The sequence below is a fragment of the Catharus ustulatus genome, chromosome 1 (genome assembly GCF_009819885.2).
Source record: "Catharus ustulatus isolate bCatUst1 chromosome 1, bCatUst1.pri.v2, whole genome shotgun sequence".
Taxonomy (NCBI): domain Eukaryota; kingdom Metazoa; phylum Chordata; class Aves; order Passeriformes; family Turdidae; genus Catharus; species Catharus ustulatus.
In genome coordinates, this window is record NC_046221.1 from 123,799,717 (window position 1) to 123,814,750 (window position 15,034).

At 37.0% G+C, this 15,034-nt stretch overlaps 1 protein-coding gene across 3 annotated transcripts in view; it reads left to right on the forward strand.

Annotated features, from left to right (window-relative positions):
* The window catches only part of NKAIN3 (sodium/potassium transporting ATPase interacting 3), a 349,000-nt gene that overhangs the window by 322,035 nt on the left and 11,931 nt on the right, over positions 1-15,034 (forward strand). The gene's annotated exons all lie outside the window — the stretch shown is intronic.

Consider the following 15,034-nt stretch of genomic DNA (forward strand, 5'->3'; position numbering starts at 1 on the left):
AAAAAGTCATTAAGAGAATATTGGAAAAATCTGAATATGCTGAACATTTTGGTAGGATGCTGTGTGAAAAGTGGTTGTGAGAATTGCCTGAGGATCTCACCATACCCACATGACTAGGATGGCCATTGGTAAAAGCAGTAGTGAGAATGGAAAAATATTGGATGAGCAGAGGAGCAAATACAACAACAAATTTAGAAAAGGGACAACATGTGATAATTTACTTCCTCTCATTTTTAAGGAGGTAAACAGTAAAATAGCTCTCTCTAGGGGAAAAAAAAGAATGAATGTAAATAGAATTTTATGGTTATAGGATAAATAACATGCAACCAAATATTTATTTATAACCTTTAATTCATAAATATTTACACAGTTGTTTTGTTTCTTCACAGAATAGGTCTAGTGGGTTAATATCATAGGAAAAAAAATTAGTTTTAGGAAAGTATTTGATAATACCTGGAAAATTTTATTGAAAACGTAATTCAAGTAATCCATGTCTGTGATGGAAAAGCAGATTGAAAACAGTGTGAAGGACTATACAAAAAATATTTTTCCATTGCTACAAATGGTAGAATGTGCAGTTCTCTGTCATAATCCAACAGACATTAGTATCAAATCTATTTTAACACTTTCATTTGAAGGTTTTTGTTAGGAAGAAAGTATATCAAAGAGATTCTCAGATAAAATTGGGTGGTAAGGAACCATAAGTATGTCATGCACATTGTGTACTGTGGAAAGACAAAGGAACCTGGATAAAGATGGGTACTGTAAAGGAGAAATACCAACACTTGGAGAAGAAACATAAAATGTAGGGATTGAGGAGAAAAAGCCCAGAAAATGCTTCCTGGGGAAGCTGGAAACTGGCAGCTAGGCAGGAACTGGTGACGCAGGGTATCAGCAGATGGCTGCATAGTTTGGGATGTATAAGCACAGTCTTTGCTCAGTGAAATCCAAGCACTACTCCTTTCCTTATGGATGTGATGAGTCAGGGCAGTAGCCAGGGCTCCATGGGGATAGGTGGAAACTTTGTTTGAGACAGATGATAAATACATACAGGGAGGCCGCATCAGATGTTGGGGGGAGGCCTGCAGACTGATGTGGAAGGCAAAAAGTACAGTGCCCTTGAAGAATAATCTTGTGTGCACATGCATCTCCACATGCAAACACAGATACATCTATACCTGGGAAGACAGTCTTCCCTTTTTACACAAATAACAGTAATACAACATAAAATGTTACATTACTGTAGGGCTTGTTTAACCATTTATAGTGTGCTTCACTCACCCTGTTTTAGGCATGTGTGAAAGGCAAAACTCCCAGCAAAGAACACATGTTCATGGAAACTGCAGTCATGTGCTACAGAACATGTGTGGTTTACATATTCAAGGCCTCATGAGAGGGTTTTTGTTAAGTTAAAGGTCTTGTTGACTTTGAAATCATATCTATTTCAGAAGAGATGGGGGCTGATGCATTTTCTTCTGATGGTGAGCCCACCTAATTGTCTTTTGAGGGTTTTGAGCCATATGATGTAGATGGAAATTTAAATTACTGAGAATGGAGAACAGGTAACATATTTATCAGCCAATAAAACACATCAAGTGCTAAAGTGATCCAGTATGTGGAACTAACCCAGTTTCCATCCTCCTCAAATGACTCAGGGGTCTGCATTTAATTTCTGCTTGTCTTTCAGAGGTATCAATGACAATTTGTTCTTCTTTTACAAGTGAAAATCACCTCACTTATCTGGGAAAATATGGTGTAATGTCCTTTGTTAGGAATGGACAAATTTCCCATTTCACTTGTATCTTTACATTTGATCTCATACTCCTGTGTGAATAGGTTTTTTGGTTGGCAGGGAATGGCCTGGGGCAGGGGCAAGAGCAGTTCACAAAGGAAGGAAAAAGAGGAGCAAAGAAGTGTAATAGATGCAGCTAGGAGATTTTACAACCATTGGAAAGAAGTAATTTCTGATTTGCTACATTTTTATTGCCTTCTAAGGTTCTGAATTGGATCAAAAGCAAAAAAACAGGCCTTTAATATCTAACTTTGTGTCTTAATGCCTTTTTGTGTTTTAGAGCCCTCTATGCTTATAGATAAATACATTATACACAAATGTTAACCCCTTCATAGGCATCCCACAGATATGTTTGGAATACAGAAATGTCTGTTTAAGGCACAGTGAGAAAATGGTTTGGTTTGATAATTAGCTGGATTTATTCTGGAGAAATTCACACTGCTAACTTGCAGCATGATGGACAGAAAATTATTCTAGATGTAAGCAAAGTGGTGCTTCAAAACAGATTGAAAGCAGAGAGTGTTTACATTAGGATAAAAGTCCAAAAATCTGCAACTAAGGCCAATTTTATGCATTTTAATATGATGCAGCAGATCTTTTTCTTAGGTAGATGCAGCTATTCCTTCATGTTTTAGCAGTAGTTTGCACAGAATAAATCCTCAGCCATCTGAGTGTCAAAGCTTCCCTAATTAAATATACTCTGCAATATTCAGTGCATTGAGTTAACCCCAGTTCCTGGTCTAAAACCCATAAGGCAGACTTAAAAATTAATAATAGCTGCCTGTTTAGCCTCTGTGCAGTGCTTAAATGGATTTTGAGCCTGACATTTCAGCTGATGGACACTTTTCTGAACAGTAATAATGCTTGAGGAAACATTTATTTCCAGCTATTGCTCATCTTACCTACGTTTCATACTGTAGTTAACTTTTACTTCGAAGGAAGATGGTAGCAGGTCAAAAGGAATGAAAAAGAAAAGGAACATATAAAAGGCACACTACAGTAGTGGGGTTAACACCTTCCATCATTCATCCTAATGAAAAAGTCTATTTATATCTCGTCCCTTCATTTTTTCATTTTTTTTCTTTGTAGATCTATCAATCTCTATAAGCCCTTTTGAAGGAGTAGAATATGTGAAATCTGTAATCATAAAAGCCTGTCACTATCCTGTTTGTGAATCATTTTCTCCTAAAAATGAACTCAGAAACTGATTTCCACCTTGTCAGAGTTGTGTTTTAATTCAGTGGAGTCTGGAGACTAGGCAAAATACATTGCTAAAATCATGATTAAATTTCTAAATAGTTTTTGGACCTTTTTGAGAAACAGTTGATAGCACAACTGCTAAACACCAGTTCATAAATGTGACACTGACACACGTCAGAAGTGATAGCTCTGTACTGTACTGGATTTTGTGGAGTGGAAACTGATTTGTAAACAAATTGCATAAGAAAATAACAGTGAAATCAGAGGGGAAGATTTGCCACAAAACTAAGGCTGTGATTTCAGGATTTTTATTAAAAGGAGGCTGAAAGGCAAATCCAATGTAACTTAAACCTATTTTGTGCATGGGCAAAAATAAAGGGCTTCCATTCACCGTAAAGATTTATCCCCTAAATGAAAACACAAGAACAAAATTAATTTTTAAAAAAAAGGATTATTTTTTGTCTTCTATGCTAGTCGTATTCAGAGCTCAGCTGTACTTTCAGAACAGAGAGGAAGATTAATTTGTTTTTACAAATTACAAGTTTCCCCATATTGTGGTACCAATATGACCCTCCATATGCTATCATTAGAAAGATATTAAGTAAAGCAAGATACATTATTACTTCCTCTGAAAAACTACTGCGTTGCCTTATCTGACACATGGCATTGCATTCATACACACCATTGAGCATCTGTTGTCAGTAATCAAACAAGAATTTTATATCACATTTAATTTAATATTTATAGTTACACAAGAGGTTCAGCAGTGATAAAATTCTTATAATGTGATTCTTATAAATTCTTATAAATGGGCTATATTTTTGCAAAGTGAATGAAGAGCTAGGTAGCAATAGCTAATATTAAAAAAATTTGATTACCCTTATGTGTAAGTATCCAAGGTTCCTTAACTAAGGAGATTTTGGGAACTCACTACTACTGTCTTTGCATTAATTGCAATTGTACATGCAGCTGAGTCCATTTACCTTCTGAGAAGAGATTTTTTGTGATCAAATGTTTAGTATCAAAATCACCAAGAAAGAGGATTCTGCACTGCTCTTCTGTTGGGCTATACAAGAATCAAACATCCCCAGTCAACAACTGTCCTTAACTAATTTTATTAAACAGCAGCACAGGACTTTAGCACTCACCACTTTCACCTTTAAACCACAATGACTTGAAACAAAATGTTGTTCCTATCTGGTGGATGAGTATGCTTGACACATACTTTTAAAATGATAGTAAGTTTTACTGCTTAGCAATGAAACAGCACTGTAAGCTACCATGTTGACAGCATTCTGGAAAACAGGAGTGAGTACCAGTATTTTTGGAAGGCTTGAAAGCAGTTTGCATCTTTCTGTTCATCTAGACAAGAAACCCAAAACCCCAGAATTTTGATTCACCTGTTTTGGTAAAACAGCAGAACCAGGCTTCCTCAGTTCAGCTTGGCTCAGGACAACCCTACCAGATATTTAATGGAGACAAATATCAAGCTGCAGTTTCCGTAGACTCTAGAGCTCTGTCCAGCTGGAGTTAGTTGATTAGATACAGACTCCTCTGTTTACTACCCTGTTTATACCTGACTCCACTTTCTCCTGTAGTGGAGATATAAAGTACAGACCTCTGTTCTAACAACACTTCATGGTTTAACAACGCTGTATGGTCCCAGAGTACTATTGGTGTCCTCTTTATTTATCATTAGCCTTAGTGTGAATTACCTAAAAATGCATGCTCATTTCTGCACTAAACTAACACAACGAATTCTGAAGCATTTAATAAAGGAAGAAATATTTCAGGGATGTTACACTCTTTAGATTTCCTCTACATACTGCTTTAATTTATTGTTGTTTCTTTTTTTTTTTTTTTTAACATTCAGTTATCATACATTGCTGAAGAAAGCATTTGTTCTAGTTCCTATGGAAACATGTGCATAGATACAATGCACACAACCAAGGGTAAAATCTTTGAGGTGGTGTAAAATAAAAGCAACTAAACAATATGAATACTAGGGAATAAAATCTTGATTCTAGATAGGTTATTGTCAAAAAATTGCAGTAAAGACATGATTCCCTCTTCTTTTTTTTTATATTAAAAACCGTGGATGAATAATCTGTCACAGGAAAACAAATCTAAATATATATACATTCACTCATGCAACTGTCTGCTTTTACCTTCCCCTACCAAAATGTACAAATGGTCTTCATTTCCAGTTGTATTCTCCACTGACTGTTACAGAACACTGTCCTAAGAGATTGTCTTTAAATAATAGATGGTGCATAGTATATGGAAAGGGGAGTCTTAACTGTAGAGTATTTCTAGCAGCAGCAGAAGTTACCTGCTGGGAAGTACCATATGTTTCAGGTGGAATACAATATGTAAGATTTGTCCAGATAGGGTGCAAATGGCATCATCTAAATGAAGTGTAAGCTAATTCAAATTTTTCATTTGCTGAACATAGCTTACTCTAAGGTGTGAATCAAATAACTTGAGGAAATCCCTCTTGAGTTTCTAAACCACTTCAGTAAAATATTTTAGTCTATCTTCAGTAAAGAATTAATTTCTTAATGTTGAGTTGCTTGAATATGTATGAAGATAATAGTTAAGACACCATTCCCATGCAAGCCAGCAGCTCATTGATTTTTCATTAAGGAAGGAGATAAATCACTCAAATAGTAAGAGTACCTCCAGTGCATTCCCACAATTCCTCCCTTAAGCACAAGTCAGAAATTTCTTCCTGAAATTCAGTAGAAAAGAATCACCTCAATCACTTTAGCAAACATAATATTATTGGATATTCTCTAGAATATTAGTAAGTCACAGCAGTAGTGATTAACTCACAGTACAGTTTTGAAATGCTCTTTTGTGGGTGAGGAAATCCCAAGTGCCCAGAGCCAGCTGTGTCTGGCACTACAGACAGCTCAGTGGGTGAGGCATACTCTCCCCTGGCTCATACATCAAAGTGATACTTGGTCATTTTGATCAAGTTGGAGTTCTTGAATATTTTTTTTCCTTTTTTGTAAAAAGTTGAGGAAGGCTTCAGGAGAGAGTAAAATTTACTATGTTTTAAAATCTCTATTATACCAATGAATTGTGTGAGAATTCAGCTACCAAAAGGTGCAGAGCTGCAATCACTAGCTTCCATCTACAGTTCTGGATTCTGACTCTAGAAATATGTACGTATATTATATGTAGTCACTTAAATGAGACTTCAGGAGCACAAGTAAAGTATTTAGATCTGTAAGAAAAGCAAAATAGAATTTATGTACTGTTTTCAGAAAGCACTAACATAACAAAGTTTTCTGAGCAGAGATATGTGTCAGGACAGTATTATATCATCATGAGACCATTTTACCTGTTTTGATAAATATGTAAATGTATATTTGTGTGTAGGTGGATATGTACATCCATATGGATAGGTATGTAGTTGAATATATACATATTTTGGTTTAAACTCAGGTATATACAGACTCCCCTTGACTTTGAATTGATTTCCAGACTGATAGCTAGAGAGTTTTCAGAGGATAGTTCACTACTACCTGATCAATTTCTGTTTTACAAATGCAACTAATGTTAAGCTTTTCCACCATTAATTCAGAACATTCAGACTAGACAGTGGAAGAATTTTTTACAGCGAGGATGGTGAAATACTGGAAGAGGTTGTGCAGAGAAGTGCCAGATGCCCCATCACTAGAAACAAAACTAAAGGTCAGAAGACTGATCTAGGTGAAGATGTTCCTGCTCAGTGCAGGGGGGTTGGACTAGATGGCTTTTAAAGATTTCTTCAAAACTAAATTATGCTATGATTTGGTGGTTCTATGACTATTATATGCAGTATCACATATTAAAAAATAAAATTAAAAACATATATATACACGCATACACATGCATGCATTTGTGCAACTATATACAAATTCAACAAAGGCAAATACAGGGTGCTGCACCTGGGGAAGAATAACCCCATGCACCAACCCAGGTGAGTCTGACCTGCTGGGAAACAGCTCTAGAGAAGGACCTGGGGGTCCTGGTGGACAGCATCTGTCCATGACCAGCAGTGCCCTGGTGGCCAAGAAGGCAAATGGTGTCCTGGGCTGCATTGGGAAGGGCATTGCCAGCAGGCTGGGATAGCTGATCCTGCCCCTCTCCTCAGCCCTGGTGAGGCTTCATGCAGAGTGCTGTGTGGAGTTCTCGACTCCTCAGGACAAGAAAGAAAAGGTACTACTGGCATTGAGTTACAAAGATTATTAGGGAACTGGAGCACCTCGCTTATGGGGAAAGGCTACGTGGTCTGGGCCTGTTCAGTCTGGAGAAGAGATGAATGCAATTTCAATGAGCATCTTTTTGGCAAGCTTTGGTTCATATCCCTGCACTTCTTGTCATCTCATTCACTTTTAGTATTTTCACTCACTTTCGGAATTTTCCCATGATTTTTTTAACCATTTCATTTTTTTACAAAGATCTCAACAAGCTCTATCTTTTCCTTTCTTTTGTGATTTCAGGATGTTATTAGGAGTCATTTTAGCAAGTTGTTGTCCATTTCCATGCACTTCTTGTCATCCCATTCATTTTTTGTTTTTTCCCTTGGTGTCGGAATTTTCCTTATCAATGCCTTCAGATTGGGCAGGTGTCAGGAGGATGGGGCCATTCTGTTTTTGGTGGTTCCCAGTGACAGGGCATGGGGCAGTTGGTACAAACCCAAACACAGGCATCTCCACATGAGTATGAGGGGAATAAAAATCTTTAAGGGAGGCAGGGCATGGGAACAGGCTGTCTAGAAAGGCTGTGGAGTCTCTGTAGCTACTCACCAACAGCAACCTGCTGTAGGTGAACCTGCTTTTGCAAGTGAGTTGGACTACACAGACTTCATAGGTCACTTCCAACCCCAACAAGTCTGTTTCTGTGATAGAAGAGAATTTTCTTAAAGTATGAATATACTTATAATTATGCAGTTTTCTTTAAACTGAAGATTGTACCTTCCCTTAAGATTTTTTTTTCTACTCTAATCAATAATACTCTTATTAAAATGGGATAATAATTCTATTTTAGGCGTTCTATCATTTAATGAGAGTTCCTCAATTGTCCTTAGATCCATGCATTGCTTCCCTACTACCAAATACTCACTATACCGTTTTTTCAACTGGCTCATTTTATTCTAGTTTCTATTAACCTAGCTTAATATTGATTTTGTTTTAGTCTCCACCTTCCACCTCCTTGGCCTTTCTGTTTAAATTAAATCTGTCTTTAAATGGATGGTATCCCAACCCCCAGTTGCCAGCACCTTAGCCTTTTCACTTAAATTGCATTTATTGTTAAATCAATCTTACTCCAGCATCCAGCGTTGCTCTCTAGAGCTTTCCACTCAACATCACATACAGGCCTAAGTGGTGCCCATTCCTGTCTGTACCTTTCATCCAGCTGCTCCATTAAAATGAAACCTCTTTACAAATCCATTTTCCACTTCCAGTAGCAATCCTCTTACTTCTTCATTTCTGAATGACAGCAGCCTTGTTTCTGTTTTAGTTTGTAGAGCTTAAAAAGAAACTTTTCAGACTCCCACTGTTCTGTGTAAATGCCATCTCTCCCAAATTTTAGATGTCATGCAGATAGGTTAGCCTAATTTCTGGGTCTCAGCTGAAGTAACATCCATCTCATTGTTGCTGCTGCCTGAGTGGCAATTTCCTAGTCAGCAAATCATGTCTAAGATCTTTGTCTTGTAAGAAATGCTGCCTTTGGTGTGGGAAGAAGCCTCAGCCTGGAGTGAATGATGTGCCCCCATAATGAAGGGGTGTGCTGAGCCGAAGAGGACACAGCGTTAGTCAGGCTCTACACTGGGCTGTGAACTGTCTTCATGATATGCTGATAAGAAATCTGGGAATTCAGTGAACAGCTGCAGTTGGCACAAGCATACCCACAGCTTCCCTGATAGGATGTGTAACTCAACCTGTTTGACAGACCCAACACCCTTGCAGATGAATTAGCAGTTTCAGTGGTCAGAGTTCTCAGTGCCTTTTCCTTTATGGCCATGCCTGGCCTGCAAGAGAGATGGTGAGGTTTCATCTCAGAAGAAAGAAAAGTCCTCCCTTTTTTACAGATAATAGCCTCAAAAAGTGAAACAGATCCATGCAGGCCACCTGAGCTGAGAGACTGCTACTGACTTTTCCTGAAGATAAGGTTTGTTCACAATTCAAATAGCACTAAGCTTTGAAATACAGCAGTAGAAAAGCCAAAGCTGCTTGTCTCTTGTTTTAATGGAGTATCCATGACAAAAATCATACAATATGTGTCCCTTTTTATCTAATGGGTTCCAATGTATGTAATCATACATTGTAGCCTTAGAGGATATTCAAACTACCTAGAAAAGCAGGTATTAAAAATTCAAAAAGAGATGGCTAACCAGCACAAGTCAGTGAAGTACATTGAACCAAGCCATGAATTTCAGGTCATAGGTAAATTTTGAAGATCATTTTAGTTGGTAATGGAAATTTTCTCAAGACCTGGCAAAATTTTAAAAAAATTTGAATAAACATTAACTTTATACATCTTTGAAAATCTCAAGTCTGAATGTCATAAATCTAAAGGGACATCTTCCACCAAGAAAAATTGTCAGTTTTGTTTGGAAGAGAAAGGGATAACCAATGATTACTGAGGTGAAAGCAAGAGAAAGACCCTTGCAAATAAAGTATCACAAGAATTTCTTAGAAGAACCACAGTCACAGTCAGAGCAAGAGAAAGGAGAAGTTATTAAGTCAGTTGGTCAGAGCATGGTGCTAATTACACCAATGCTGTAGGTTTGATCCCTGTATGGGCCATTCACTTGAGAGCTGGACACAATGACTCCTGTGGGTGCCTTCCAACTCAGAATATTCTGTGATTAAAATATTGAAACTAGTTTAGGTGATGATTGGTAAACACTTTTCTCTATCCTGTGAAATTCTCATCTCTTCTTGAGTTCTCTTTACTGTGTTTCTGATGTCATCACAACTTTAGCCTTTCATAAAGTGACCTTTTTAAATTCCTCCTGTTTTAAACTCTGATTTGTTGTCTATATATTGTGCTTTCTAGATTTTCTAGTTGTGCTATTCCAACAGCTTTAATGGTTTCTGTAAGTAAGATAAGCAAGATTTATAGCAAGAGGTGTTGTCTTAATAAATCAGGAGATATAGCTGTTGTGATTGTCCAGCTGGGCCAGTTGGTCAAATAAAATATATTGTCCGTTCCTAGAAAAGCTGTTTCTCAAAAAGGCTACATTATATTTATTGCATTTAGTCTGTATTGCTGATGTGCTTTATTAACTCTGTATCATAACAAGTCTCTCTCTTACCAGTGCTCTGTGATTTGGGTCACAGCTGAACTCACTTTAAACTTCATTTGACAGTCTTTTGCCTTGAATCAGTAAATATACATTTGGATTTGCGAGCAGAAATTTAATCTCAGTTCATCTGTGTTTTTCTCAATATCCTCCTTAATCATGACAATGTGTTATTTTTGGGGACTGAAATTCTAGAGTTATAAGGTTTTCAGAAAAGTGTCTCTTTACTTCATCTTTCTTCAGGGAGAGTTTTTTTATGGGTGAGGGCAGTATTGCATTATCTTTCTTTTTCATTAGAAGATTGATTCACTGGTGGCTTCAAAGTGAGTATTAATCCTGTTTCAGATTCTACTCCAGACATTCATCTTTCTCCTAATAGGAAATGATACCACTTTCTAACAATGAGAAAACCATTTTCCTAGCCATCATGTTTGCTAACATGTGTGATATTTCTTTTTTCAGTCCTTCATATATGAGAAGACCACTGGGTATTGTAAGCTCCCATTTTGTAAAATCTACCTTCTCAAGTCTGTTTTCAAAGCTGAAAAAGTAGTCATTTTATGTTTTGGGGTTTTAAAGAGCTAGTTTGAGTTGGTGACAGAGATGGCAATACCAAAAGCAATATTAACAGATGAGAAAGCTGACTTGAATGTGAAGATAGAGCAGGAAAAGAAGCATGAGGAGCAATAGATTTCCTCATTTGCAAAGAAACACTCACAGAGACAAATGGGGACTCATGGATGCACTTGGAAGTGATTATGTAGTAAACTTAGCAGATATATCCACAATGGCTCTAAAATGCTGGATGGTCACATATTTTGGGATAGAATGAAGGTACCATAGAATAAGAACTTGGTAGTGCATTTACTGGGGCTGGAAAAGGCTCACATGATGCTGATAAACAAAAGATTGTTTTGCTGGCTTGCTCACCTTGAAAAACTAAAAGCAAGAAGAAACAGAAAACAGAGCTTGTTGATTTGTACTCATTCACAGAGATAAAAAATTGAAAGGATGATATTGAGAATCTGGAGATCAGCAAAGATTTATCCACTTCTGTTTCCTATCTGTAGACTTTGATTCAGAGAAAACACAGTAGGACCACAGGCTTCTGCTGGGAGGGATGTTCTGCTGCGATGAGAGGAGGGCTCCATCAGTGCTGGACGAAACATTGCCTGCTTAGCAGAGAAAAAAAGGTAGTTTGGATCTAAAGACACTAAAACCCTGGGAGGTTTGTGGTAGAAAACTTTGGGGTCTGCCACCTCAAGGATTGAAGCAGACCACCCCTAAGGGAGGTGTAACTGTGAGTGCAGTGTAGATGCAGGGTGGGGAATGCATACAGTGCCCCACCCAAAGGAGCAAATGTCATGTGGTGAAGCATGATTTCTACTCAGAATGTCACTTGTAGTCATGAGGGCAAAGGCAGGATGATAAATGAAAAGGAGAAATTGGAATGGCCTCATCTGAAATGGAAAAAAATGTTAAATAGTGTTAATGGGTTTGATGTCATAAAGTGGAAAATAATACCAGATTGGTGCTCTTTTAAAAAAGGCTGACACCTGACCTCTCAGGCTACTGGAAATACAATTTTTAGCACTTGTAGCAAGTTCAAGATATCAAGTCTTTTGAGGTAAAGATGGTAGTTCTGTACCTGGATTCCATCTAAGTCAGCTACTAATAAAGGAAGGGCCAGGGAAGAAGGAGACTTTTCTGACTGACAGCAAAAGACATAAACAGGCAGGCATGTTAAGCAGACTTTGAAGCAAATAAAAAAGAATTATAAAGGAAAGAAATATTGCAATATAGGCTGAATGTGATAGAGCTTTCGTCAGCCACTAAAAGTCTCTTTGAAGTGGATGTGTATGATTCGCTTTATAGAAAACTTCCCCAAAATACTGCAACACAAATTTCATAAAAGCCAGAATTAATTGCATTATATATTATATATATATCATATATTATATTATTATATATTGCACACTTTTAAAATGGAAAACTCAAAGTTACTGGATCATGCAGAACAGAAATGAGAGGCTTATAGCATTTCCTTCATTGCTATGTCTATGTAGTTGGAGGACCATTTGAGTCTCAGCCAAGTCTCTGGCGTCATGATTTGCAGCTATTCTGCTTGGCCTCCCGAGTTCCTTCCATTGTCTCTAAGGCCTGCACAGTTTGCTGCTCTCCATTGCAGTCTCTGCTTGAGGAGCAGGTGGCAGCTCCTTCCCTCTCTGGCTTGCTCCCTGTGTTGTGCCACGAACACAGACACTCTCCTGAAGGTCCTCACTTCACTTTTTATGAGACAGGTAAAGATTCAAACACATGAAGCAAATATGTCATAGAGGATGATAGTAGCAAATTTCAGAAGCAGTCTTTCATTCCTAGGAAAGTGGGAAGCTGGGAAAATCCAAAATCACTAAGTGATACGAGGGATCCCTCCAGTCCTGTAACCTACTTTTATAAAATAAAGTTAATGTTCTGTTGTGAATGGATGATGTGAACTTTCTTCAATACATAGAAATCCTTTCCTTCAAATGTCACCTGTGTTCTAATATGTCATGTATTTGATCTTGCAAATACTTTTCTCTGGGAATTTTATCTTTAATTATTCATTAGTGTCGAACAGGTTCAGCAGTAATTTTAAAAAAAGGCAATATTCATTTCTCATACTAAAATATCAGTGGCTTGTCGTGAAGGTTAGAAAAAGCAGCTGTGATATTCTTGAGTATATAATAACAAGGCAGTTATAAATACTTAAGTATTGCCTCAAAAATAAATAATTGGATCATACTGCCAAATAACTGAAGCAAAAAGAAATTCTATGGATACAAAGAAAGCACAGGAGCAGAGACCCATGGGACTCAACTGATAAGAAAAAAAACCCCTTGAAAGAACAAAAAAACTAACCTGCAAATCTAGCAATGAACTGTAAGTGGAATAGATCAATTCCAGTCAGTCTGAGCATCTGCACTGAACGTTTTTGGAAGAATGCTGTAGTTTATGGCATCAAACTCAGCAGTAATATAAAGGCACACTAATACATAGCGTGTATTCCTGAATCAGAATACCAAAGAAAGATCAAAGCATAACTTCAAAAAGCAGATTCAGAGTTCTGTCTCTTTTGAAGTCAACTTGGACAGATTTATTGTGAAGATCACGTGTCTGGAGGTGTGACTGAGGCTGTAACAGCCTTCTGTACAATAGTCTTGGGACTATTTGAGTTGCCATTTTAGTGGATAGATTGGATGATTAGTGGATAGAACTCAATGGCTTGTTTCTCTCCCAATATCATGTGAGTGTAATTGATAGATGTAGTTTCTGGACACTTAATGTCTTTTATGCATGGCTTATTTTTCCTTTGCAGGCTTAATTTGTGCATAGAGAGTACAGTAACTTAAAGAGGAAGTCACAGAACACTCTGCACCAAAAGGGAATAGATCAAAAAGGGTGCCAAAAAGGGAAAAAGAAGTAATTAGTGAAGACTAATTTTTACCAATTTTACATCTCTAATTTCTCACTGTATTAAAATTTATCTAGGAAGTTGTAATTAGAATTGTTTACAATTTAGTTTGGTCATATGCAGGAAGAAAACTACCCTTCACTGTATTTGAAATCTCAGACTAGAGCTAGCAATAGCACTTTTAAATACAAACCTCAGGAGAAAGAACAAAAAACTAACAACAAACAAACAAACAAAAAAACCACAAAAAAAAAAATAGCTTTATTTGTTTGGAATGTTTTAAAATATAACTTCCATATATTAGTATTCTCACTAGGATGTTAGCATTTTCATTAAAATGAGGAACAGAAAAATATAGAGACCTGTAAAGCAAGAAAATGTGTCAGCAGACATACTTAGTTGGAATTGCATTGCTGAAGAATTACATAAGTCACAGCCAGCTATGCTGAGATGTATGAGGTGGTTGATGCCCAAGCTGGTAAGTATTTAGAGAAAGTACAATATAACATTTTAAAGCAAAATGGAAAACTACTTCTCAGCAACTTAAACTTTGAATGTTCGTTGGCAGATAGCACAATGTCAGGAAAAGTGAATGTTTTCTAAAGCCTAAAGGAAACAATTTATGCATTACTAAAGCATAAAATATATATTTTTTTCTAAAATACTAAATTAGTGATAGTGAACTTTTAGTAAATATTACTTGATAATAAATATTTTCCTGCATGCCTTATGCATGATAACCATACTTTTCTAGGGACTTTTACCATGTAGTGGCCAGGAGTCTTTAATGACTTGAAAGTGACTGAAAAATACTTACTTTTAGGGGAAAAAAGCCCAGCAAAACACCATAATCAGGCAGGCTGTCACTTACTTTCACTAATGGGATGTTATGGCTGTAAATAGCTTTCAAAGGCATGGCACAAAGATTTTTAAAAGATACTTTCAGATTTTGAATGGCTGGGGAGGTCTGGGTTAAGAAGGTTTAAGCAATTTTCACTTTATAACATTTTCGATCTTCTTCATATTTCCTTCATTCCACTGGGCAATCATATCCTTGGAGAAGAAATGGTATTGATATACTGGATGTCACATCTCTGGTAAAAAGAGAAGAGAGTTCAGTAGCAAAGATCATAGATAAAACTTCTTCTGTGTCAGTGTCCTTTGTGAGGCAGCTTCTGAGAGGATCCTTCCTTCGGTGCAGCCCTGCAGAGAAGTGTGATACATGTTACAAGGTAGAGCAGTTTTTAAAATTATGATCGATCCCACTGGTAAAGACTAAGAAGAA